Raw genomic sequence first — 25,121 nt, forward strand, 5'->3', positions numbered from 1 at the left:
CTCACTCTAGTGTGATAGGGTGAATTTCACCGCTCTGGCTAGGACAGCACATAATCTATGCATCATTTAAGTCCTCAAAATAGGGCTTAAGTGGGACTTAATAAGCCTTGTGTTGTTGACCCTCTGTACAGGGGTGAATTTCACTCTCACTTTTTAAAAATGGGTAATATACATTGTACATTTTTTAGTTTAGAAGGAGAAACCACTGCTACTTGAGTTGAAAGAGGCAAAGATTCTTACAAACTACAGCTTTCTGGCATTGCCTCTCCCTCTCTCTGTAGCCCCCACCGCTTTTAAAAAGACAAACAGGACAATAGCTTTCAACGATTATCTTTCAGTGCCTTCAGTATAGAGTATGTACCATGTCAATACTACAATCAGATACGATGGGGAAAGAGGCTTTAGAAATGCATATAGACAGGAAAGAGAGAGATTTATCAATCATAAATGCAATTCCTATATAAATTACTGCCAGGCTGAAATCATATGCATCAACTCAGGCAATCACATAAAATACTCAAGCCACTTCTTAAAAATCCTAAATTTACCTTATTTAGGTAGATAATTCCAGCTAGTCTTCCTGGTATCTAGAAGCTACATATATTTCTCTCAAATATAAATCTTGTTCTCGGTGCTCAAGCCATTCCCTCATCGTAGGGTCAGTTGTAACTAATGTAATTTGTCCTGGCAAGAACCAGTCCATATCATTGCATTTCCTATGCAGCTGCTCTCAACTCTATGCATTTGCAAAGACTGGAGCCTTCAATCAAAACAAATTGTTTGTTTCTTTCTGACCACAAGAAGTAGTCTGGTTTTATTGTTCGCTTTGGCTACGTTGTCAGGGTAAAGAGATTCTACAGAGCTAGGAACTCCACTCAGAATTCTCTTGAGTTAAAACCATAAGGTTGCAGTTTCAAGTTCTGAACTCCTGTATGATTTGTAGACACTAGTGTGTCCTACATCCTAAAAGAACACATGCAGATTAAGTCTAACATTGTATCCCACTTCTCTACTGGCCTTAGCCATAGGACCAGAGTAAGACCTTAGAAGAAATAAAATTTAAAAAGAGTTATTCTAAGTCTTCCTGTTTCTTGTTCTTCCTAGTTGCTAGGTGCATCGGTCTTAATACTTCTCCTCACTATCCTTCATTGCTCTATTCTGTAATGTTGTTATTCCCTATGCCTTCTAGCCCCCCCACTTCCATCTCTTCTCCAATTTCCCTTGGAATAACTCCTCATATTTTAAAAGCATTAAACATCAAAAAGTGCACATGATAAACCCAAGTAAGAGCTCATTTCAATGTCCATTGAAGACAATGGAAAGACTCCAATGAGCATTTTAATATGGATACCCTTTAATACTGATACCCTGATCTTTTATTTCCATCTCTTCTTCCACTCCATTTGTTGCTCTCCATCACTGTAAGTGTAAGAGTTAGACTGAGCTAGTTTTAGCTGTATGGGGCAAGCGCTGCTCCTTTCAAGTGCCTACCATCCTTATGTGCCATAAAAATAATACACAAATTGTTTCAGTAAATAAATCTCTCATTTTTTAAAATCAATTTAGTTCGCTAATTTGTTGCGGGAATTGACTGAGTGAGTGTGCCAATATTTTACTGTCTCCATGCCATAAAATCGACAAGAGTAGGTCTCCGTTTTTAATTTTCTTTCAAATTTAATAATTCCCCTTTTATAAAATGCTAACATATTCTTTTAAAACTGTCAGACTGGCATCAGCCTGGTTGTGATCCAGTGCCAGCTCATAGTAGGACAAGATGAGTTAAAAGCAAGCTTGGACAGATTGGATTTTTATTGGTAAATGTCAGTTAATGTTGATTTCACGATATACACAAAAACGAGAGAAAAATATTTCTATCGATAGTAATCAAAATTTACAGATAGGCAAAGTAAGAAAAATGCTGCTTAGAACTTACTAGAGTTTGACTTAAGGATATTTACTCTGTATAGTTGACGGTTTGTGTTTTAACAGGTACAAAGCTTCAACTTTTTTAATTTCAGTGCCTTCTGTCATTAAGTTGCCTGACTGCCCCCATTGGCCACCCCTACAACTTCCACCATAATTTCCTGCAAACTGTGAAAATTTAAATTGATAAAAATCTTTCAAAAAATGCTTAACAACAAACATTGATATTATCCATCAAAATTATAAAAAATAAAAATAAAATTCTCCCAAGCCTCGTTAAAAGGTAACCTTTTCTCTTACAAAGGATAAAAAGCTATCGGTGCCATTTTTCACTGCTCTAAATCATCTCAAAGGATCATAGAATTTAAGAAGGTTAAGAGTTATTTCTTCTTCTCTGTTTTGCAGGAAAATTGTCATTCTGCGCAGAAGCTTTAACATTATGGGAGAGGGGGGGGGTTCCCTCATAATTTCTGCTTCTCCACTTTCTCCAAGTCTTTGCGTCCACGGAAGTCACAGATATTGTTTTAATGCGACTGAGGATACCTGCTCCGTCCCAGTTACACCACGGATACCTGAAGATTGATTTCTAGGAAATGCTATTCCAGAGATCAAATACAAAGCAGCTGCGGAACTTTGGCACGGAAGACTGTATAAATGCTATCAAAAAGTTGGTCTCTGCCTCAGTCTAATTGGAGGAGTATCAGTGGGCCTAGTCAGAAACTAAGAGGCAAAAAATGAGACAGTTTGTTACATCACATAAAGGAAATACTGCAAACTGGAACTTGGATATCAATCCTATTTTATTTTTTTTAAAGAGGAAAATTGCAAAGAGAAAACAAAACTGCAATACCCATTACCAGGTTGGCTTAAGTTAATTAGTATTCAGTGTGGTCAAATTTTTAGGAAGGGTCCTCTATTCAACATTTGCCACACACACCGTTAGTTAATTAAGGACACTTTTGGAAGTGCTTCTCTATTTTTGCTGTAGCAGTCTCCCCGACATCCTGTTGCTGCTTTGAGGTCCCTGTCTTGAGATGCCTGGCATACAATATGGGGTACTGGAGCATACATAGATCTGTTAGCCAGATGGCTGTGAAATAATCACAATGCTCCTAGGAATCAAAAAGTAGTGAACACTTATTTTAGTCATGGCAGCAAGCAGACAGGGCTCTGAATGTGCACAGGGAATAGATGATCTGAGGGAAAATGTGACATTTTTACAGATCATTTTTCAGATTAGAACTATCCTTTAAAACACAGGGAACACTTGAGTGGTTCTGATAACAGGTAATTACTAGTAATATTGTGTATACGTATACGAACCCACATACTATATGTACAAATATATATGCACATGCTATACATATGTATTATATTATCTTTGTCTACACAGAACCCTTTTAAACACTGTGTACATCACTGGAATGCAATCACCTCTGGTGTGAAACACAGAAATTGTTCAAAAGTAAACAGCAACAGTTTAGCAGAGAATATGAGCAATGTATTATCCTGTTAAAGGAATGCAGGTAGGTAGAATGTAATTATTCTGGTTGGTACCTGTACACAAAATCAGGGTCACCGGCCTTTTTTTTTTTTTTTTGGGGGGGGGGGGGGGAAGAGGGGTAATGGGATCCTTGGCAGCCATGAATTGTTAGGATCTCAGTTTTACATTTCATCTGAAAAGTGGCACTTCCAGCAATGCTATTAACAATTGGCCCCTGAAGCATTTGTTCACTTTTGTACCGATTCAGAAGGAAGAACATGCTACCTTTTAGATCACCAAATCCACTCAGAATCTTTTCGGAGTCGTCTAACCTACCAAACTAAGTACTGACCCAACTCAATCCTACTTAAGCTGTTGTGGTCTGATGGAAGCACATCACAACCTGCTATAGCTAAAAGGTTCGTGTCTAATGTTTCCTAGAACTAGCTCCTTATGAACATAAAAAGAATATCCCATTAAAAGAAAGTTATCTGAACTCCTTAAAAGAATAAAGCGGTTGGGAACTTTGCCTAGTTCTGCTCAGGAAGTCAACCAACCACTCCCGAAAAGTAAATTGGGCTCTGACAAGGAGAGGAAACCAGATGAGTAAACAACTTGCAGGCCTCAGAGATAAGCAGTGTTTACATATAGATAACCTTAAATTCAGCTACTGAAATGAAACCACATACTTCCTGTCTCCCAAACTTCTCTGATCTAGACTAATAGCTTGATAGCTCTCAACCTATTTAAAAAACAAAACAAAAAAAAAAGCTTAGGTACAAGCTGCTCTACCTTGATCTTTTTTTTTATATTCCATAAAAGATAGATAAGGTAGATTAAACAAGGAAGTCCTCGGGCTGTCTTCTAGTTAAACTACATTCTGAACAAAATAGTCCTCTTATCCTCCCATTATATTCCACACTAAGTATTTCACTAGAAAACTGAATTATATTCAGAATTTTCCTGGGAAGGTTGCACTTATGAAAGATTAACCTCCTGGCCTCCAAACACGATGCAAATGTAAGCGGGGGAATAGTCCCGCTTTTGTGGGGAACTTTCCTGGCTTCTGCACTACCCCGGTGAAGTGGGCTAGCGAAAGGATCTGAGTCCTCGCTCCAACTTCCTTTACCCAGTGGCCTCCCTACCCTTGAGGACTCTCCTTCCATTCTGCTGTCTGGCAGAGTCCTCGTAACCCCAACAAGGCTGGGCCCAGGATTCCTGGGGCGCTCGACCCCAAACCCTGCTGTGGTCTAGGGGGGCTAGGGGCTAGGGTGTCCCCACTCTGGGGTACTCTCTCTGCACTGGGCACTTCTCTGACCCACTGACCATTACATACAAGTTAAAGCAAATGCAAGTTATTTAATCAACAATTCATTTTAAGAAGAAAGGAAAAATGGGAAAGGTTAAAGGAAACACATCAACCCGCTCTGTGGCAGGGAACGTCACAAACAGGGTCTCTGGAATGCCAGGGCAGTTCACAGGCTGTTCCTTGTAAGTCCCAGGCCTTCTTCTCAGGCCCTGGCTGTGCTGCAGGGATGCTGTGGGTCGGACACTTGCTCTGGTGGTGGCCTCAGGCTCTAAGCGGTAGGACCCTTCTTTCCAGTGTCGCCCCCGCCCTGTCGGGATTACGATCCAAGCCTGGCCTGCAGAGCCTCTTGGCTGAGGTGTCTCCCTGTGTTGCGCTCCCAGAGTCCCCCTCGCTCTCCCCAGCTGTTCACCGCACCCAGCTCCAGACTGCTCCAGCCCCAGCTCCACCACTCTGTCTCAGCGCTGCTGCTGCTCTGCCTCCAGCTCCCTGGGCTGCCTCTTTGGCCCCTCTCCCTCTGGTTGCTGCAGCTCTGCTCCCAGGACAGGTCTGCTCTGCAGGCTGCTTCTGTGAGTCTGCTCCCAGCACTGACCTGCTTCCTGGGCTGCTCTTCTGGCCCCTCTGGCTCTGGTTGCTGCAGCTCTGCTCCCAGGGCAAGTCTGCTCTCTCTGGGCTATGCCTCTGGCTTTGGGGCTGCAGCTCTGCTCCCAGGATAGGGTCTGCTCTCTCTGGGCTGCTTTTCTGGTCCCTCTGGATCTGGCACAGCTCTACTCCCCAGCTCAGCTCGGGCCCCTGCTTTCTCCTTAGCTTGGCCCCACTCTGTCTGACCCAGGCAATTCCAGCTCACATGGAGGACGGGACCTCCCTGGCCTCCTGACTCCCTGATTAGCCTGCGCGCCCTGTCATTCAGGCTGACCTGGAGCGTTGGCCTCTCCCCATTGTTCCTGAAGACTACCAGTCTCAGGGTCCTGGTTTCCTATAAACCCTTCCCCTTTTAGTACTGGAAGCTAGCCAACCAGAACACCCCCACTGAATGTTAGTAAAGGGGCAACAGTCCCCTTACACAAAGATTAGACTCCCACCTACCTGTACATACACACAAGAGTTACAGTGTTGGAGAAACCAAATTTCCACTCTTCAGTTTATGGTATTTGTAACAAATTATGCTAAAAAAATAGTTTAAGGAGGATTTTAACAGTTAACAACATCTCCCTAGCTGCTGACATAATACCAATATTTAGATCAAATTCACCCACAGTAAATAGTGTTACAATAGTGCCTGGCAGCGTCAAGGTGCAAATGGAGGTTAATGTAATTTTACACCTATTTCAAGGACCTTTATACTGCCAGTGTGGTGTAAAGATGCCTTAGTGTTACTAAGAAACAGGCCCAAATTTCTTCAGCGATACAGGGAACAGCAAAATACTGGCAGAGTATGTACTTAAAAAAATATGCTTCAATGTGAAAGTCACCCTTAAAGCAAGAGGATTGCTGCAGCTAAATCTTAACAATGACAAATGAAACTGTGTACATCAGAACCCAATAGCACAAGATCCAAGATACTGGCATGTTAAAAATAAATAAATAAATAAAATAAACAAATAAAGAAATAAATGGAGCAGTAGGTATCATGATATACTAGTATAAGAGGAAATGCCAGAGAATATATGTGATGCTTCTGGAGATACACGTGCACAGTGGAATTGCTGGTATTATGTTAATATTAACTGGAGACTGTTTAGTGGCAAGAGATATTAACATTTATATTAGCCCCGGTCAAAATAATGACAACAGATTCATAAAAAAAATTAATTTTTCATTCTGAAGTGTTCAAAACTGACAGATTTATTTATTTTTTAATTATTGCAAATTAATAAAGAGCACTCTTTTATCCCTTTAAAAGTTTTGGATGAATTTAGTGTGCATAAAAAGCACCATATTTACAGCCCTAGGTAACGCACGCATAGGACTCTTACAGAATGGATAAACTGTACAGCTTTCCCACATACAGAAGAACCTCAGAGTTACGAACAGACCTGTGAACCACAAACCTCACTTGGATCAGAAATACACAATCAGGCAGCAACAGAGACCCCTCCCCCCAAAAAAGCAAATTCTGAACAGCACAATACTGTGTTAAACATAAACTACTAAAAAAATATAAAGGGAAAGTTAAAAAAAAGATTTGACAAAGTAAGGAAACTATTTCTGTGTTTGTTTCATTTAAATTAAAATGGTTAAAAGCAGCACTTTTCTTCTGCATAGTAAAGTTTCAAAGCTGTGTTAAGTAAATGTTCAGTTGTAAACTTTTGAAAGAACCATAAAGTTCTGTTCAGAATTACAAACAGTTCAGAGTTACAAACAACCTCCATTCCCAAGGTGTTTGTAATTCTGAGGTTCTACTGTATGCCCAGTATGTATTCTGGACAGACTTCTCAAATATTTAAGAAATAGAGAACACAACCATTAAGTTCTTGGACTTTCTGCTGAAAATGAAGGCATTGGACTTTATGATATGGACAATCATCCTCTCACAGCAGGACGAAGGCTATCTAAGAGAGCCTCTTACATAAGCCTCTGAACAGCCAACAGGTGATAATGACTTTTAGCCAGAAGCTGTTTGAGCTGTAGTGGGAAAAAACTTTCACAGGTGTCAACAGAGAGGAAAAACTTCAGAAGCTCTCCTTGTGGGCTCAGGAGAAACCTCTCAAGATAGAATCACTGTTTTTAAAAACAGAGGTTTGAAAGCTTAGATGGAAACGACTAATCAGACGCTCAGGTGACCTGTGGAGAGACGAAAGGTGGGTACTGCTATTGTTTTAGCTACTTTTAGGGAATACAATGTGATGTCAGATTTGAGGAGAGAGTAAGGCAAGATTCATCAACCTTTCTCTTGATTATTAAGCACAATACCCCTGTGGGCCAGAAGAGCAAGCTAAGGGAAGCATAAACAGCTAGATTACACCAGCATCAAATATCCTTCCATGGGCTTTATAGAATGGCTTAGCATGGATGCTTCACGGCATGGTTCGTTTCAGCATTTGCACTTCTGCATTTTCCAATACGTCCATTTAATACTAGCTTTGACTGGAATAGCTTGTAAACTTTTATGGAGGTATCACAGTGATAGAGTACGGTAGATGCAACAGTTCTACTAGTTGTCCTAGACCATAACAAATTATTTTGGTATTTCAGGTTTCAGAGTAGCAGCCATGTTAGTCTGTATTCGCAAAAAGAACAGGAGTACTTGTGGCACCTTAGAGACTAACAAATTTATTTGAGCATTAGCTTTCGTGAGATACAGCTCACTTCATCAGAATGCATTCATAGGAATGCATCTGATGAAGTGAGCTGTAGTTCACGAAAGCTAATGCTCAAATAAATTTGTTAGTCTCTAAAGTGCCACAAGTACTCCTGTTCTTTTTGGTATTTCAATTTATTTTCAGATTGCATAGAAATCACCACCTACCCGATCTTGCTGTTTTTACAGACTTATTATTAAAGACACATTTTATTAGGTTTTAAAATTCACTTAGAAACAGTGACAAAGTAGGACAGGGATGAAATTCAGACAGGAAAAACTTAAGCTATCAGGAAAAGCCTCCATATATTGAGAGGTCTTATACAGTGGAAAAGTGTCCCAAGAGAAGAATGAGGAAGGTTCTTTGTTTGAGTGTTATACAAATATAGTGAATAAACCCGTGCAGGCTGTACTGTATGGAGAAATCATATATTGGCAGATTACCTACACACAATTTATTCTATGAGTGCATTTTTAATGCTAGGATTCTGATGAACCAAAGTGTACCAATGGCATTGCCTCATTAACTGCCTCATGTGTACTGTATTAGCATTTCAGTCTGAACATGAATCACATTTAATGTGTTTGCATCAAAAGGTGAATTCTTCCCACAAAAGTTCTATTAAGCTCCCCAGTCTTCCTCTAAAAACAAAACAACTTCTCCTAAATCCTGCAACTGGGGATATGCTGGCTTTACATAATACAAAACAGAAATATGAAAACCCTATCCGGTTTCTAAATATTGACACACATTTTAAATACTGTTTATGAAACCTCAACAGGGTAACCCCAAATTTCAGAATTTAAACTAAAAGGAAAAAAAAATACATTCAGCAACTCAACTAGTAAAAAGTTAGAAAGTAACTTTTAACATGCGATTTACCTTTATTAAACCTTCATTCCGTTCCCACATTCTAAGGTAAACAGCATGCCAAAGCTCATAGCAGCAGTTCGCTTGGAACCAGTTGCGATGACTCTTTCTCCCACTTGGAACTCCCATTTTTATTAATCCCTGGCGACCGTTGTTTCCCTGGGGTTCCCTTGCTTTAAAAAAAATGGGCACTGGGTGCCTTTTGTACCCCTGCAGCCACCCAGGAACAGGGATTAGCCTCCCTTCAGAAACTCCCAGTGTTTTAGATAACTCTACTGGCCCAAAGAAAAACAAAGCTTTGGTTGTTCCTGCTCCTGGGCGTTTAAAGCATAACTATACTTTAGGAACTGAAACCAACAGGAGAGGGAGAGAATTCTCACAACAAACAGTGTTTCTGCATTCTTTCTCAGAATTCATGGAACAGAGAAAACAGCACAAAGTACCTAACATGCCAAACCTAGTCATTATTAATTGCACAGTTAATCAAACTGCAGAGGCCATATATAAACCAATTAAGCAGAAACTTGGATTTACACCATTTTTTTTTAAAGGTAGTTTTTGCTGATGAGTACATGTCATTAAATACTAGCTCTCACTTTCATGATGTATGGATGGGCCTGTGCCATGACATACGCATTTAATTTTAGGGGGATGATATTTATGGTAAGTGGCAGGAACTGTTTTAAAATATTCAAATATTACATAAAATAGAATGAAACCCCCTCTCCGCTGCAACTGTATTGAGCAAAGCTTGATCAGCATGTGGAAAGTTTCCCCAATACAGAGTATTCATTATTTTATAACAAAAATAATAATTTAACCAATTTAGGGTCACAAATCCAAGGGTTAAATTGCACAATGCAGGAATTTATTTTGTTTTAGATCTTTATCCAGCCTTTTATTAAAACACTGCTAGCTACGCTTGCTATGAACATCGTAATGAGCCAAATTCTGGCTGTTAGCTTCTACAAAGAATGGAGTCGCACAGAGCTGGGTAGTTCAGTGACACTCCCAAGACAGCAGTCTTGCCCTCATCCTGAAGGAGAGCCCCTGCTACAGGGTGCTTTCTTACTTCTTTCTTACTTCATATTACTTATTACTTACTTCATAGCCACCAAACTCTTTTCTCTTCCTTCCCCTAGGGGCACAGTTTAGGATGCTGGTCCTCGTGGCTGCCCTATATGGCAGCTAGGGCAGTAAAGATAATCTCATGGGAGGCTCTGCCTTTTCCTAACAGAGGGAACTGAAGATTGAATGGGTTGTGAGATGTGCAGAGGTAGCTCCTAGATAACTCCTATAAAACAGAGCTGTCAGCAGGGAGAGGGTGGGCCCATCAGCATGAAGATGGATTGGCTGTCCACATCAGTCTACACAAACCTGAATGTATATGATCATTGACAAGGGTGGAGACAGATCCCACTAGTCTCCTCCTGAAGTACACTCTTTGTTCTAATGCACTTACAAGAGCCGTGGGCTGCAGTAACCCTTGCAACCTCTGGAGGAAGAAAGAGAGCAAGAGGAATCTATGACAGGAAGCAACACTCCATGGGTTCCCTGTCTCTTTCTGGATGAAGTTCAAACTCCTTGGATCTGACCCACCAGCACCACATTTCTCACTGCCTTTTTAAGCTCTGAAACATCACGTAAAGTTAGGGTGCTATAAAATGTATCAGGGAGGTAGACAGAGGTTCATTTATTTGAGATCCTCACCCTCTCTCCAAACCCCGTTCTACACTCAGGATTGATCAGCACAGTGAAGAGCTGGTTTAACTTGTGAGTGAGTGGCATGTGCAATCCTAAGTCCCAGGATTTTCCCTCTTGTGCCTAACTGGAAGAGTATGGGTACAATTCTCCTCTCGCTTACACTGGAGTAATTCTGCTGACATTAATGGGGTTACACCAGTGGAAAGCCACCATGAGAATTGAACAAGTCCTCAGGTAATACAGGTGAGTGGATCAGGATGGGGGGAGAATAGGACAATGGACAGCTGGCATAAACATGTAAATTTGAGAGGCGTGATGTTCTAGTAGATGAGGCAATGGGCTGGGATTCAGAAAACCTGCTCACTGGCTATGTGACTTGTGAATCATTTTGTGGTGCCTGTTTCCCCTCCCACACTTTTTCCTCTCTTTTTTATTTCTATTTAGATTGTAAGCTCTTTAGGGCAGGGACTGTCTCTCATTACGCGTGTACCGTGCCAACACAATGAGGCCCCTATTTTGGCTGAGCACCAGCACAATAGAATTAATAAATTGCTAGCTGCAGTTCTGCCTTCTTCTCCATCTCCAAAAAACAAAGCAATTCAAGATGTAAGTCCAAAAAACATTCCCCCTCTGTTTATATGTACAGCCACAAGGCATGGTCCTAGGAAGAAGCACCACATGATTCCTCTCTCTACTCCCCAATTTTTCCTGCCAACATGACGAAAACATGTCCTGAGTGTGAACCAGAGATAATAAATGCAACACAGCTCAAAGAACAACAATAGTTTTCTCAGCCTTCTCATTGCAACATTGGCACCACATGGGCAAATCGAAGTCCAGCAACTAGTCTGATATACAGTAGATATGAAGTAAGTAATAAAGGGTTTGAAGTCTGCATTTTCAAGGTCAAACCAGCTGATAATCCATTAGAGTTAAAGTATGGAGAAACTGAGAATCCAATCATTGCCTTCCAAATGCAAATGCAGCATACTGTGATTATTTTTATCTTCTTACTTACAAATAAGCCAAAGCTTTATTTTAAGACTTAGTTGCTCTTAGGAAGTAACAAGAAGTATAAGCCACAGTCTTAGTGTGAACTATTGGCTTTCAGAGGTGTTTGGATACCATTTCCAAAGTTGCATATGTTGGGCCAGGGGTTTCATGGGTGGAATTGAGGGCAGAATTTGGCCCAGTGTCTAACATCAGGGTAAAATGATAATATGGACCTAAGCACAGCGCATTTTTGCATCAAAAATCATTAGTTCCCCAGCTTAAACCTCCAGCTGAAAATGCACTTAAAAATATGATACTAGACAGCCCAGCCATGATTCTGACACAAAATCCAGTACTACAGATGACACGCTGGGAAAAAATAAAACAAAATTAACATACCAATCCTTGTGGCTGGACCACTATACCATTACTGGCATTTTGCTTATGTAGTGATTCCATTGGTGTTTTGCAGTACATGGCAAAACCATAGGTTCCCCTTCTAAGAAAAGAATTGCTTAATGTGCCAAATGGTACATCTGGAGAGCAGTACTGCCAGCATCCTATGATAAAAATGATGAATCTGTTGCCTGCTGGCTAGGTTTCTAAATGATGATGCACCTCACGATATTGCCATTGAAAACCATATTCTGGTAACTTCTTATTGTCTAAAGCTTTCAAGCTGGAAAGCATCTTACATTTATTACTGTACTGGCTTTTTTGGAGGGCGGGGGGGGGACAAATCCTGAAGCTTTAGGGAAGACATTTGTGGTTTTGCTGAGATAATGTTCACAGTTTGTGCTTTGTTTCAGATTTTAATTAAAATGTTCTGTTGACCTCCACTGTTATAGACGCTATCAAGCACAGTGGCTGTTCGAGCTTTGAACAAGTAATGCATGGATTTAGAGTCATAAGACATGGAGATCAGAGAAAACAAAGGGGAAGGACCTATTAAGTCATTTACAGTCCAGTGCAGAATGGTTCTCCGAAGTATACCACACTACTGCTATGTGTAGTCTAGACAAACATCCCAAGCAGTGACTTTCCGCGACTTCCTTTGGAAGGTTGTTGCACAGTCTAAGGCCCATGTTGAGTAACTGGATTCGTAAAGTCATAGAAATATAGGGCTCGAAGGGACCTCATCCATCCCCCTGCACTGAGACAGGATCAAGTATTATCTAGACCATCCTTAACAGGTGTTTGTCTAACCTGTTATGCAGGTGGATCTGTGTGGCGACACATTTATACCAGCAGGGCTTCGCATGACTCTGCCCATTCAGATCCAATTGCGGGATTGGAATCTCATAGAGCTCTGTCAGGCAGGTTTTCCAGATGTTCACTCTAAGTTTTCCCTTCATTAATTTCAACTTATTCCTGCTTTTCAGGTGTCTCCTGCCCACTGAATATCTATTTCAGATTATTTCTCACCTGGTATAATAGCGGAAAAGTTTCCCAAACTTCTCCTGCACCAATGTTCTAAATCTCCTCAGGCCCTTTGGCATCATTTCTGTGAACTGGTGTTCACTGCACCTTCTGCTTTAGTTTCAGCCTCAAATTTCATTCATGCAGGGACAGGTTCTTCCTGCTCCACTCCACTCCACTGAGTAAACTCCTTATTTTGCAAACAGCCCCACTGAAGTCAATGCAACAGTGTGTGAAGTAAGGTAACTAACTAACTAGAATAACCGTAGCAGAGTCAGCCTTCTGTAAAGGGCCCACTCAGAGCAAACAAAAACAAACTCTCTACTCACAGGACTGCAGGCTGGGAACTTGCCACTTTATTCAAGGCCCTTTAAATTGCCTCCAGAGCCCCGCTGCTGGAGCCCTGAGGTAGCAGGTGTGGGGCTCTGGTGGCTATTTAAAGGACCAGGGCAGCAGAAGCAGGGGAGCCATGGGCCCTGTAAATAGCCCCCAGAGCCCTGGGGTAGTGGGGGCTATTTAAAGCGCTGGGGCTCCAGCTGCCTCTGCCACCCCAGTCCTTTAAATAACTGCTGGAGCCCTGCTGCTTCCCCAGGGCTCCAGCAGCTAATTAAAGGACAGGCAGTAGAAGCAGGGGAGTCCCAGGCCCTTTAAATAGCCCCCGGAGCCCCGGGCTGCTGCTACCCCGGTGGGGGAGTGGGGGCACTTACCTTACAGGGTGGACTGAGGCTGGCTCTGACCCCCTCAGCCCCACCTCTTCCGCCCTAGGCCCTGCCCCTTCCTGGGGCCAGAGCTGGCCCCAGCGTAAGTCACTCAACTTACTTTCACCCCTGACTATAATTAAGGAAAAAGCTAAAGTGATGCTGATTTTTAACAAAGGCTCCAAAGGCCACCCTGGCAATTACAGGCCAGTAAACCTAATTTCAGTGTCAGGCAAACTGGTTGAAACTATAGTAAAGAATAAACTTATCAGACACAGAGGGACATGATATGTTGGGGAAGAGTCAACATGGCTTTTATAGAGGGAAATCATGCCTCACCAATCTATTAGATTTCTATAAACATATCAACATGTGGATAAGTTTGATCTAGTGCGTACCTGGATTTTCACAAAGCCTTTGGCAAGGTTCCTCACCAAAGGGTCTTAATCAAAGTAAGGAGTCATGGGATAAGAGGGAAAGTCCTCTTATGGCTCCGAAACCGATTAAAAGATGGGAAACAAAGGGTAAGAATAAATCACTGTTCAGAATGGAGAGAGGTAAATAGCAGGGTCCCCCAGGGTTCTATAAGGGACCTGTGCTGTTCAAAATATGAATAAATGATCTGGGAAAAGGGGTAAACAGTGAGGTGGCAAAGTTTGCAGATAGTACAACATTACTTAAGATAATTAAGTCCAAAGCTGACTGCAAAGAGTTACAAAGGGATCTCTCAAAACTGGGTGACTGGGCAACAAAATGGCAGATAAAATTCAATATGGATAAATGCAAAGTAATGTATATTGGAAAACATAATCCCAACTAGACATAAAAATGATGGGGTCTAAATTAGCTGTTACTGCTCAAGAAAAATCTTGGAGTCATTGTGGATAGTTCTCAGAAAACATTTACTCAGTGTGCAGCAGCAGTCAAAAAAGCTAACAATGTTAGCAACCATTAGGGAAGGGATAGATAAGTCAGAAAATACCATAATGCCACTATATAAATCCATGGTATGCCCACACCTTGAATATCGCATGAAGTTCTGGTCACCACATCTCAAAAAAGATATGATAGATTAGAACTGGAAAAAGGTACAGAGAAGGGCAATGAAAAATAATTAGGGGTATGGAAGAGCTTCCATATGAGGAGGGATTAAAAAGACAGACTGTTCAACTTGGAAATGAGATGACAGAGGTCTTTAAAATCAAGACTGGTGTGGAGAAAGCAAATAAGGACATGTTATTGACCTCTTCACATAAACACACAAACCAGGGGTCACCTTCACCTAATGAGATTAATAGGCAGCAGGTTTAAAACAGGCATATGGAAGCATGTCACACAACACAGTTGACTGGTCTACACTACAAATTTAGGCTGATTTTATTTAAGTCAATATTGAGCCTCTAATTTAAGCAAGTAGATTCTGCATGTCCCCACTATACACATTGTGTTGGCGGAGCGCATCCTCACTAGCAGGGCTTTCATCGACTTACGGAGCACTGCATTGGGGGTAGCTATCCCATAGTGCATGGAGCAGAGTGGAATGTTGGGTTGGGCTTGCAGTGCCTCATGGGACCAAAACATGTGCATGGGTGGTTATGGGAACATGGCATTAATCTCCCATGATGCTCCTTCCTCTCTCCCTCCCTGAAGTCAACGGCAAACAAACCAAGCCTTTTTTGCACTTTTTTCCCCTAAACCTGGGTTACCCGCACAGATGCCATGCAAGCATGGACCCCGCTCAGCTGTACACTGGCTCATGAAGGTGTACACAGGCAGCCTGGACACCAGTAAGGAGCGGTTCAACCATTGGCTGAGCACGTGCAGAATGGTGCTGGAATGTGCCTTTGGATATTTAAAAGCCCGTTGGTGTAGTGTGCTTACTAGGTTAGACCTCAGTGAAAGCACTATCCCCCATTGTTGATGCTGCATGTTGTGTACTCCATAATATCTGTGAAACAAAGGGAGAAAAGATTTCGGTGGGGTCAAGGGTGGAGGCAGATTGCGTGGCAGCCAATTTTGAGCATCCAGACACCAGGGCAATAAGAAGAGCACATCAAGGCACACTGTGTCTCCATGAGGCTTTGAAAACTAGTTTCATCAATGACCTACAGTGATGTGATACTTGTGTGTTGTTCCTTACCTAGCTGTCCCCTTCATTGCATGTACTCCCCTGTAAACTACACCCCCACTAACAGCTGTGTGCTGAATGAATAAAGAGCCTTTTCTCCTTAATCTATTAATTTTCATTATGCTCCCAAACACTGAGAGACAGCAAAGAAAAGTAAGAGAACCTGGGGCAAAAGGGTTGATAACATTGAGTGGCGGGGGGGAAGAGAGACAAGGCCAGCTCGCTTACAATTGCACTGCAGTAACAATCAAAGGTGTGGGAATGGGCACCTTCTGGTCCTTGTACCCTCCCCTGGAGTTGAGTGCAAGGGATACCGGACTTTCTGCCCCGCATCCTAGGATGTCTTTGGGAGGAAGATGTGGAACTTGTCGACGATGGTAGCAGGTTCAGCATAGGCTGCAGAGGGACTCTAGCATCCAGATGCCTTTCTTGAACCTCAAACAGATGCCTCAACATGTCTGCTTTCTCTCTCATAATCTGCACCATCTTGTCCTGCATGTCACGCTCATGTTCCCTGCATGCTCCCCTGTCCTTGCAGTCGTTGTGCAGGCTCTCCGACAGTGCAATCCTCCATGCACTGAGCGCCATCTTGTCACTCTTGGAGGCGCACCTCAACTCATTGAACATGTCCTCCCGAGTCTTCTTTTTCCACCTTCTAATCTGGGGAAGTCTCTGTCCTGGCGTGGAGGATGTGCCTACGTACAAGATTTCAGCTGCAAAAAATACAAAGCACAAGCATTGACAGTGCAAACATTGTTTCTGGTGCAAGGTTACATCTTTTTATAAAAGAAACACCCCCTCAATGCACTTCCCTGCGAGCCACAACTTAAGCAGAACCACTGGCTACTGCAAGAGTCGGTTTGATGCTACAGCCATGGTGAGTGAGGCCACAGGGCATGGGCAAGGGGTCTTGTGCTGCAGCTTTTGTTAAGACATCCTTGGGACCAATGGCTGCAACCTCAGCACAGCCCCCTTTCCCATAGCAACCTGGATGGTGCTTGAGGGCAGGCACCAGTGTAAAGCTCCACAAATAGTTTGATTGTTACAAAAGCGGCACCAGGTTTGGGGGGAAAAGGGAGAGAAATAGGGAAGTGTCATGCCCCCTTTTTAAAATGCTGGCTGCAATATGCAGTGATCCGTTCCAACCACAACCCTGGCACACTTGGGAAAGTGTGGTTGTGTGACCCAGAATTCACCAAACAGGGGCAGATTACTTATCAAATTGCTTTCAGTTTAAGGGCTAGCATTTAAATTTCCCCTGTTTTCCCTGGTGACCGTATGCAATATCACTCTCCTGAGGGTAACAGAGGCAGAAAAGGAGCAGATGCTGCAGGCATCTGGGTACAGACCTGGTCCTTATGCTGTAATGCTGCGTGCCACAATGATGCCAGAAAAGTTAATACTGGAGTAGCACAGGAAAGTGGCCTACTGTGGTGGACGAAATAAGGCAGCCCTTCCCAGAAACCTTCTGCAAAGGATTGCAGAGTGCCTCCATGAAAGCTTCCTAGAGATCTCAAGGGAGGATTCCTGAGCCATCCGTGGATACATAAACAGTCTTTTTTGGAGAGCACCTTCTGCATAGCTGGAGTGGCTGCTGCTAACTTCTATCCCAATTTTTTAATTCAGACTCAACATTAAAAATAGCAGCATGAAAGCCCTACAGTTTGATTGAAAATGTGTACTCACCACAGGTGCCTCCCCCAGCGTCACACTCTGCCAACAAGTGGTCCTTGGGGGGATGGGCTCCAGAGTTAAAAAAAGTTCTTGGCTGTTGGGGAGAATGGATCCTCCGCTTTCCTGCTGCACATTCTCCTCCTCCTCGTCAATGTCCTCCTTGTTGCCCGAGGTCACCCGGAGCTCCTGGGAGGTATCCATGGAATGTTTTGGGGTAGTGATGGGGTTGCTGCCTAGAATTGCATGCATTTCCTCATACAAGCAGCATATCTGTGGCTCAGAACCAGAGCAACTGTTCACCTCCTTGTCTGCTGGTATGCTTGCCAAAGCTCCTTTATTTTCACATGGCACTGATGTGTTCCTGGTGTAGCCCTTCTCCCCCATGTCCTGTGCAATTTTGGCATAGATGTTAGTGTTTCTTCTGCTGATTTGGAGCTCTGCCTGCACAAACTCTTCTCCCCACACAGCAATAAGATCCACTACCTCCTGTGTGCTCCATGTTGGAGCACATTTGTGACCTTGAGCATACATGGTCAGCTGTGCTGACAAACTCACCACGCCGATCAAACAGGAAATGAAAATTCAAAAGTTCCCGGGGCTTTAACAGGGGGGCGGCTGTTCCCTGTGTACCTGGCTGAAGTGAAGTGGAGTTGAAAGTACTCTCCAGACACCTCCTGGAGGCCAATTCATTCGAATTATGCAGCTCAGGGTCTACACTATCCCCATGTTGACGCATGGATGTCGCCTGAAGCGCTACGTCTCTCGGGGAGGTGGAGTACAGAAGTCGACTTTACAAGCCCTTTAGGTTGGCAGAAGGGACTGGACAGTGAAGACCCATACATTATTTACACTACAAAGTTAGGCCTGGGTAACTCGACCTAACTCACTGCAAGGGAATACTGAGAAGACCAAAAGCATACCCGGTTTCAAAAAGAATTAAATAAGTTATATGGAGGATAGATTCATCATTGGCTATTAGTCAAGATGGTCAAGGATGCAACCTCATTCTCTGGGTGTCCCTAAACCTCTGACTGCCAGAAGCTGGGACTGGATGACAGGGGATGGATCACTCATTTAAATTGCCCTGTTCTGTTCACTCCCCCTGAAGCCTCTGGCACTGGTCACTGTCTGAAGACAGGATGGGGGGTAGATGGACCATTGATCTGACCCAATATGCCAGTTTTTACATTCTTACCATTGATCCCTGCAGGACCTCAATATATATCTTCCCCAATTGTCTATATAGTCAGTCATCACTACAGTATGCTTATTTATGTAATTACTTATCTATCTTTGCTTTCTCTGGTATTTATCCACAAACTCATGCACCCTGGATGTCCTCACTAACTAATTTTGCATTTCTATCAAAAAAGTAAATATTTGCCTAACGATTTATTTATAAAGACAGTGCTTTCTGCTGATGGTGTTATTCTCCAAATACAGTGTTATTTTTCATCTTAGCATTTGTTCCATTATTTTACTAGGCATTGGAAGTTATACATATAAAGATGGTAATAGTCAGTATCACTCTTTACTCCTTCCTTGAAGGAACATGTTTGAAATTTGATCTTATCTAAATTTCCCTCCTTGACACATTTTTAATTGAAATCAAAACAAAGAATTACAAGCAGCTTTTTCTATAAGAGCAGGATGACATTTTACATTTTTTACACAGGCTAATTAATGTTTCGATACATTTGAGAAACTGATACCTAACAAAATGACAGTATCTTATATTGTTTTTAGTGGGGGCTTTTGACATTCAAACCAGTGCCAAACTTTAAATCCAGCTCTCAGCTCTGGAATCTTTCAGGTTCTGTTCAATTGTGCAATTCCTATTTCAATGTCAGACATGTCATGTGAACTGTGATTCCCTTATAGTTTATGTCTGTGAGTTTCTCCTTTTAAATATTTTAAGTAGTTTTTAAAATACATTATCTTTCAGAAAAAAAAAAGCTAAGAGCAAAAGAACAAAGATCAGTCTAGAACAGACACAGCACATTATTACCCTAAGAATAATGTAACAGTTCCATAATATTTAGCTTTTAAAGTAGGCTGCATACTTACATGCTTTCATAGACCTAAGCTATTCCAAGCACACAGAAATTAAGTGACTGGCCTACGGTCACACAGGAAATCTGTACCAAGGCCAGGAACTGAACCCAAATCTTCTGTTTCCAATAATGGCTGTATCACAAGACTATCCCTCCTTTTCCAACAAATTGTATTTAGCACCCAGGCAGTGCTGTTTATCCTTCAAGTGCTTTATAAACAGGATTCTCACCACAACCCTTCAGTTATTAATTGCGCCCCCTCTCCCCCGCATCACATTACACATACAGAAACTGAGTAACAGAGTTTAAGGGAGAAATTCTCAGGGGCACAAATGGCAGTCACCTAGCTGCCACTGACTCAAAATGGGAGTTGAGCACCTAACTGTGAAAATCGCCCCCATGTAACTTGTCCTTGGCCACAAAGAAAGAGCTGTGACTAGAGAGCAAGCAAGAGTTTCATGTTCTGTGTTCATACCACTGGATCACAGTTCACTCTGTCAGACAGGAGATTCTGACATTAAATTGTTAGGCACTCTTGGTTTAAACCAAATTAGGGCTGTCAAATAATCTCAGTTAACTCAACTCAAAAAAATTAATCGCAATTAAAACCATTAATCATGATTAATCGCCGTTTTCATAGCACTGTTAAACAACAGAATACCAATTGAAATTGATTAAATATTTTGGATGTTTTTCTACATTTTCATATAGTATTCTGTGTTGTAACTGAAATCAAATTGAATATTGTTTATTACAAATATTTGCACTGTAAAAATTATAAAAGAAATTGTATTTTTCAATTCACCTCATACAAGTACTGTAGTGCAATCTCTTTGTCATGAAAGTGCAATTTACAAATGTAGTTGTTTTGTTACATAACTTCACTCAAAACCAAAACAATGTAAAACTTCAGAGCCTACAAGTCCACTCAGTCCTACTTCTTGTTCAGCCAATCGCTAAGACAAACAAGTTTGTTTACATTTACCGGAGATAATGCTGCCCACTTATTATTTACAATGTTACCAAAAAGTGAGAATAGGCATTTGCATGGCACTTTTGTAGCTGGCATTGCAAGGAATTTACGTGCCAGATATGCTAAACATTCATATGCCCCTTCATGCTTAGGCCACCATTCCAGAGGACATGTTTCCATGCTGATGATGCTCATTAAAAAAATAATGCGTGAATTAAATTTGTGACTGAACTCCGTGGGGAAGAACTGTATGTCCCCTGCATTCTGTCACATATTTCATGTTATATCAGTCTCAAATGATGACCTAACACATGTTGTTCATTTTAAGAACACTTTCACTGAAGATCTGACAAAACACAAAGAAGGTACCAATGTGAGATTTCTAAAGATAGCTACAGCGCTCAACCCAAGGTTTAAGAATCTGAAGTACCTTCCAAAAGCTGACAGGGATGAGGTGTGGAGCATGCTTTCAGAAGTCTTAAAAGAGCAACACTCCTATACAGACACTACAGCACCCGAACCACCAGAAAAGAAAATCAACCTTCTGCTGGTGGCATCTGACTCAGATAATGAAAATGAACATGCGTTGGTCCACACTGCTTTGGATTGCTATCAAGCAGAACCCGTCATCAGCATGGATGCGTGTCCCCTGGAATGGTGGCTGAAGCATGAAGGGACATATGAATCTTTAGCGCATCTGGCACGTAAATATCTTGCAACACCGGCTACAACAGTGCCATGAAAACGCCTGTTCTCTCTTTCAGGTGACATTGTAAACAAGAAGCGGGCAGCATTATGTTCTGCAAATGTAAACAAACTTGTTTGCCTGAGCTATTGGCCGAACAAGAAGTAGGACTGGGTGGACTTGCAGACTCTAAAATTTTACATTGTAAATTATGTAAAAAACACACACACCAATTGTAAACTCAACTTTCATGATAAACAGATTGCACTACAGTACTTGAATTAGATGAAATTGAAAAATACTATTTCTTTTGTTTTTATACAGTGCAAATACTTGTAATCAAAAATAAATATAAAGTGAGCACTGTACACTTTGTATTCTGTGTTGTAACTGAAATCAATATATTTGAAAACATCCAAAAATATTGAAATAAATGGTATTCTATTGTTGTTTAACAGTGCGATTAATTGCAATTAATTTTTTTCAATCGCTTGACAGCCCTAAACCAAATAAAATTTGCTGAGGTTCAGGAGCTCTGAAAGCCAGCTCCATTAACTTGCCAAAAAATCAGAAATGAAATACAAACTTCTGAGGAACCCTCCCTTCCTCCCCAAATGCATGAAAACAACATAAATGAACATGGAAATCTAAATAAAATGGAGAGTCACTTTAGAACTGATTATTTCACCATCAGCCCTCTTTTAAATTCTTTAATTTTCACAAACACACACACAGGTTTGTCATTCTATATTTAAGTCAACATTGCACCAGTTCATTGAGATTTGTTTCTGTTAGTTAGGTTGGATGACATACATTGGATTGACAATTCAAAGCAGGATACCGTTCTTCATTCAAGGGGTAGCAGACAACTCAGATAAAAAACCAGTTCCTAGAGTTAAGAGTTTGCTGAGTAACAATGGAAACATTACTTATTCTGGATTTCATAGTGCACCCCTCCTTCCTGAAAGAGGGCTCATTACACCATACAGAAAGGAAAAGTTAAATGAATGACACTCAGATAGCCCGATACAAGGTGTGGCAGAATTCTGACCTTGTCCCCATGGGTCCCATGCTTCCAAGCAGTTTATGCTAGCCTCAGAGGCTCACTGCAACCCTCCACGGAGCCCTTCTCTCTCTGGGGCCATGGTACAGTTTACTGAGCCCTTTTCATCATAAGCTAGCAAGGAGGTTGGCGAGAGAACTCCCACAGTCTCTGTTGTCCATACGGACTTTTTCCAGAATAGTTTATCCTCCTGTCCTAACAGGGGCCTTTCTTCCCCTCCCAGGAAAGGATTCTGTAGGGGCAGGTTGGGGGCAACCCGGGCCCGCCCTCTACTCTGGGTTCCGACCAAGGGACCCTAATGGCAGCAGCTGTTAGCAGCCAACCTTTCACTGCCAGAGTTGCTACATTTCCCTTAGCCCCTTAGCCACTTCCCCACAGCTCCCCCACCTCTCTCTCTCTTAAAGCCTTCTTAACCCTTACCTTAAGGCTCTCTTTCCAGTGGCTTGAGAATGTCTTCATTAGCCAGCCCTTCAGCTGCACTTCCTCATCTCTGACTCCCCAGCTCTCCTTGATCTACCTGAAGTCAGCCCTTTTATAGTATCAGAGGGGCCCTAATTAGAGTCAGGTGTTCACATTAGCTTAACAGCCTCATCTGACGCTTTGGAGGTTAATTGGAGTCATGTGTCCACCCTACCCTGGAGCAGCCCCTGCTCTGGTCAGTCAGGGAACAGCAACCTGCTGCTTCTCCAGTAGCCAGGAGATCAGCCCTTGACTCCTCTCCTATAGCCCTCTGGCTTGGAGGGAGGCGGGAGGCTGCTGTTCCAGCTGGTGCTGGTGGTGCTAGGCCCTGGGCTTTCGCTGTTGCTGCTGCGGCTACTCCCCTGGCTAGGCCAGACAACCCTCCCCTTCTCTGCTACCTGGCTACTGGACACCCCCCGGTTGTTGCTGCTCCTGCTGCAGCCCCTTGGGGGCTTCCTGCTGGCCCGCTCCCCACAGGAAGGGAGTGAGGGACCCCAGCCCCAGCGGTTGCTACTGCTGCTGTGGACACCACCACCACCACCACCTGCGAGGGGTCCTTCCTGCCTGGCCATCAGACTGCCTGCTGGAGCTGTTGTTGCTGCCTGGGAGCTGCTGGCGCCTTGAGGAGGAGGAAGAAGGGGACCATCTGCTGCTGGGGGAGCATGCAGAGTCTCTGCAGACCACTGTGGAGGGGGCCTTCTATAGACTGAGTAACTTTTGAACTGTGCTCTTGTGGTGGGGGTCTTGACTTTGTTTGTGGGGACACAGGGCGGTGGTGTCCTTGTGGTGTGGAGCCTACCCCCTGGTCCATCTCTGTGTCTCCCCTCCCCCACCACCAACATTGCTCTTCCCTCCACCATCCCCACTGGCTAATACCATCTCCCTCAGCTCCTGCCTCTGGGACTCAGCTGCTTACCTAGCTTGCCATGCCCTGTTTTCACCATTTGGGCCTGAAGCAACAGCCAGCAACCATTGCCTTTTTTTTTTTTGCAAGTGCATGTGGGCACACGTGCCGCCACCCCCCCCCTTGGACTGACATCCCCCGCAGTAGTCTCTCCCTCTCCCCTTGCAGTCCTTTGCCCCCACTTTTGCCTCAGGCCCTCAGCAGCTTTAGTTTGTTTGCCTGCCCCGCCCTTTTCCCTCTGCAGTTTGTTTGTCCCACCCCAGCCTCTGTAGCTAGCCCCTTGGTTTCCCTATCCTACCTCTAGCCTTGTTGTTCCCCCCTTCCTCCCTGCCCTGATTAACCCCTTGCTTCATGTGCCCATGCCCCCCTCCCATGCACTTGTGCCCCTCCCCTGTTTCTTTTGAACCCCTGTGTCATTGCACTCCCCCAATGCTATTATAACCTCCCCCTCCCCTATTGCAGCTAGAGGAGCTGGAATCCCATCCTGTGTCAGTGACTGAACCCCCACAAGTCACAGAATCACAGAATATCAGGGTTGGAAGGGACCTCAGGAGATCATCTAGTCCAACCCCCTCCTTGATAGCCCCCCCCCCCATCCAGCCCTCTCCTCCTGGCACCCTCCTCTCCTCCCTGCAGTCTAGTGGGGAGGAGTGGTTGCCCTGTTTTCCCCCTTCCCTACCCCCCCTCCGGTGTTTGTTCGCCATCCATGCTCATTATGGCAGGGGACAAGGTGGGTGGGATCCCTCAGGCAGCTCCCACTGCCCCTCCTCCACCTGTGCCCCCCATCATCCCCTGTGGCTCTCACCTCAACTGCCGCTGCCAAACTACCTGCTACTGCCCCCGCCAGGGCACCGGCAGACAACAGGGTGAACTCCACTGCTGCCGCGCTCCTTGCCCCCTCCAACTCTGGGAAGCCCCCCAGCTGGCAGGAAAGGCCAGGGAAAAAAGAAGGGTAAGGGCCCCACCAAAAAAGCTAGGCCCTCCATGGCAAGGACTGCCCCCTCTGCTGTGGCCCCACCACCTGCAACCGCATCCCTCCCCGTTACTCCCGCCACCAGCTCTGCGGGTGCCCCCTCCCAGCTCCCAGGGCATAAGCCCAGGTGGCGACGGCTCCCCCGCCTGCCACTACATCATCTCTCCTGGCCACCACCTCTGCTACCACCTCTGGCAGCTGGGGGCCCTTTCCCCACCTTGACCAGGAAGAATGGCGTCCATTGCCTCCAGGTGCCTGCCTCGCCCCACGTGGAGACTACGTGCGGGCGGTGGGGCCCACGGCCATCATGGCAGCCTCCAAAACGTATGGGAAGGTGGTCTTTTTCCTGGCGTCGGAGAAGGGCCTGGCAGTGGGGGGCGTGTTCATCCTGCTGGAGGACCTGGGCGTCCGGTTGTTCCTGACCTCCATTCCTCCCGAATGCTGCCCTGTTACCCTCCTGCTCTGCCTTGAGGAAACCGCTGTCAGTTGTCAGCCCTCTCTCACTGGGCT

The 25,121-nt window shown here is 43.7% G+C and overlaps 1 long non-coding RNA gene across 1 annotated transcript in view; it reads right to left on the reverse strand.

Annotated features, from left to right (window-relative positions):
* The window catches only part of LOC122463857, a 146,725-nt gene extending 123,946 nt beyond the window's left edge, over positions 1-22,779 (reverse strand). Inside the window, exon 1 of the long non-coding RNA XR_006287506.1 lies at positions 22,696-22,779. This is a non-coding gene — a long non-coding RNA (uncharacterized LOC122463857). The remainder of the gene's footprint in view (positions 1-22,695) is intronic.
* Positions 22,780-25,121: the final 2,342 nt, after the last annotated feature.

Source organism: Chelonia mydas, chromosome 1 (genome assembly GCF_015237465.2).
Source record: "Chelonia mydas isolate rCheMyd1 chromosome 1, rCheMyd1.pri.v2, whole genome shotgun sequence".
In the NCBI taxonomy this organism is placed as follows: domain Eukaryota; kingdom Metazoa; phylum Chordata; order Testudines; family Cheloniidae; genus Chelonia; species Chelonia mydas.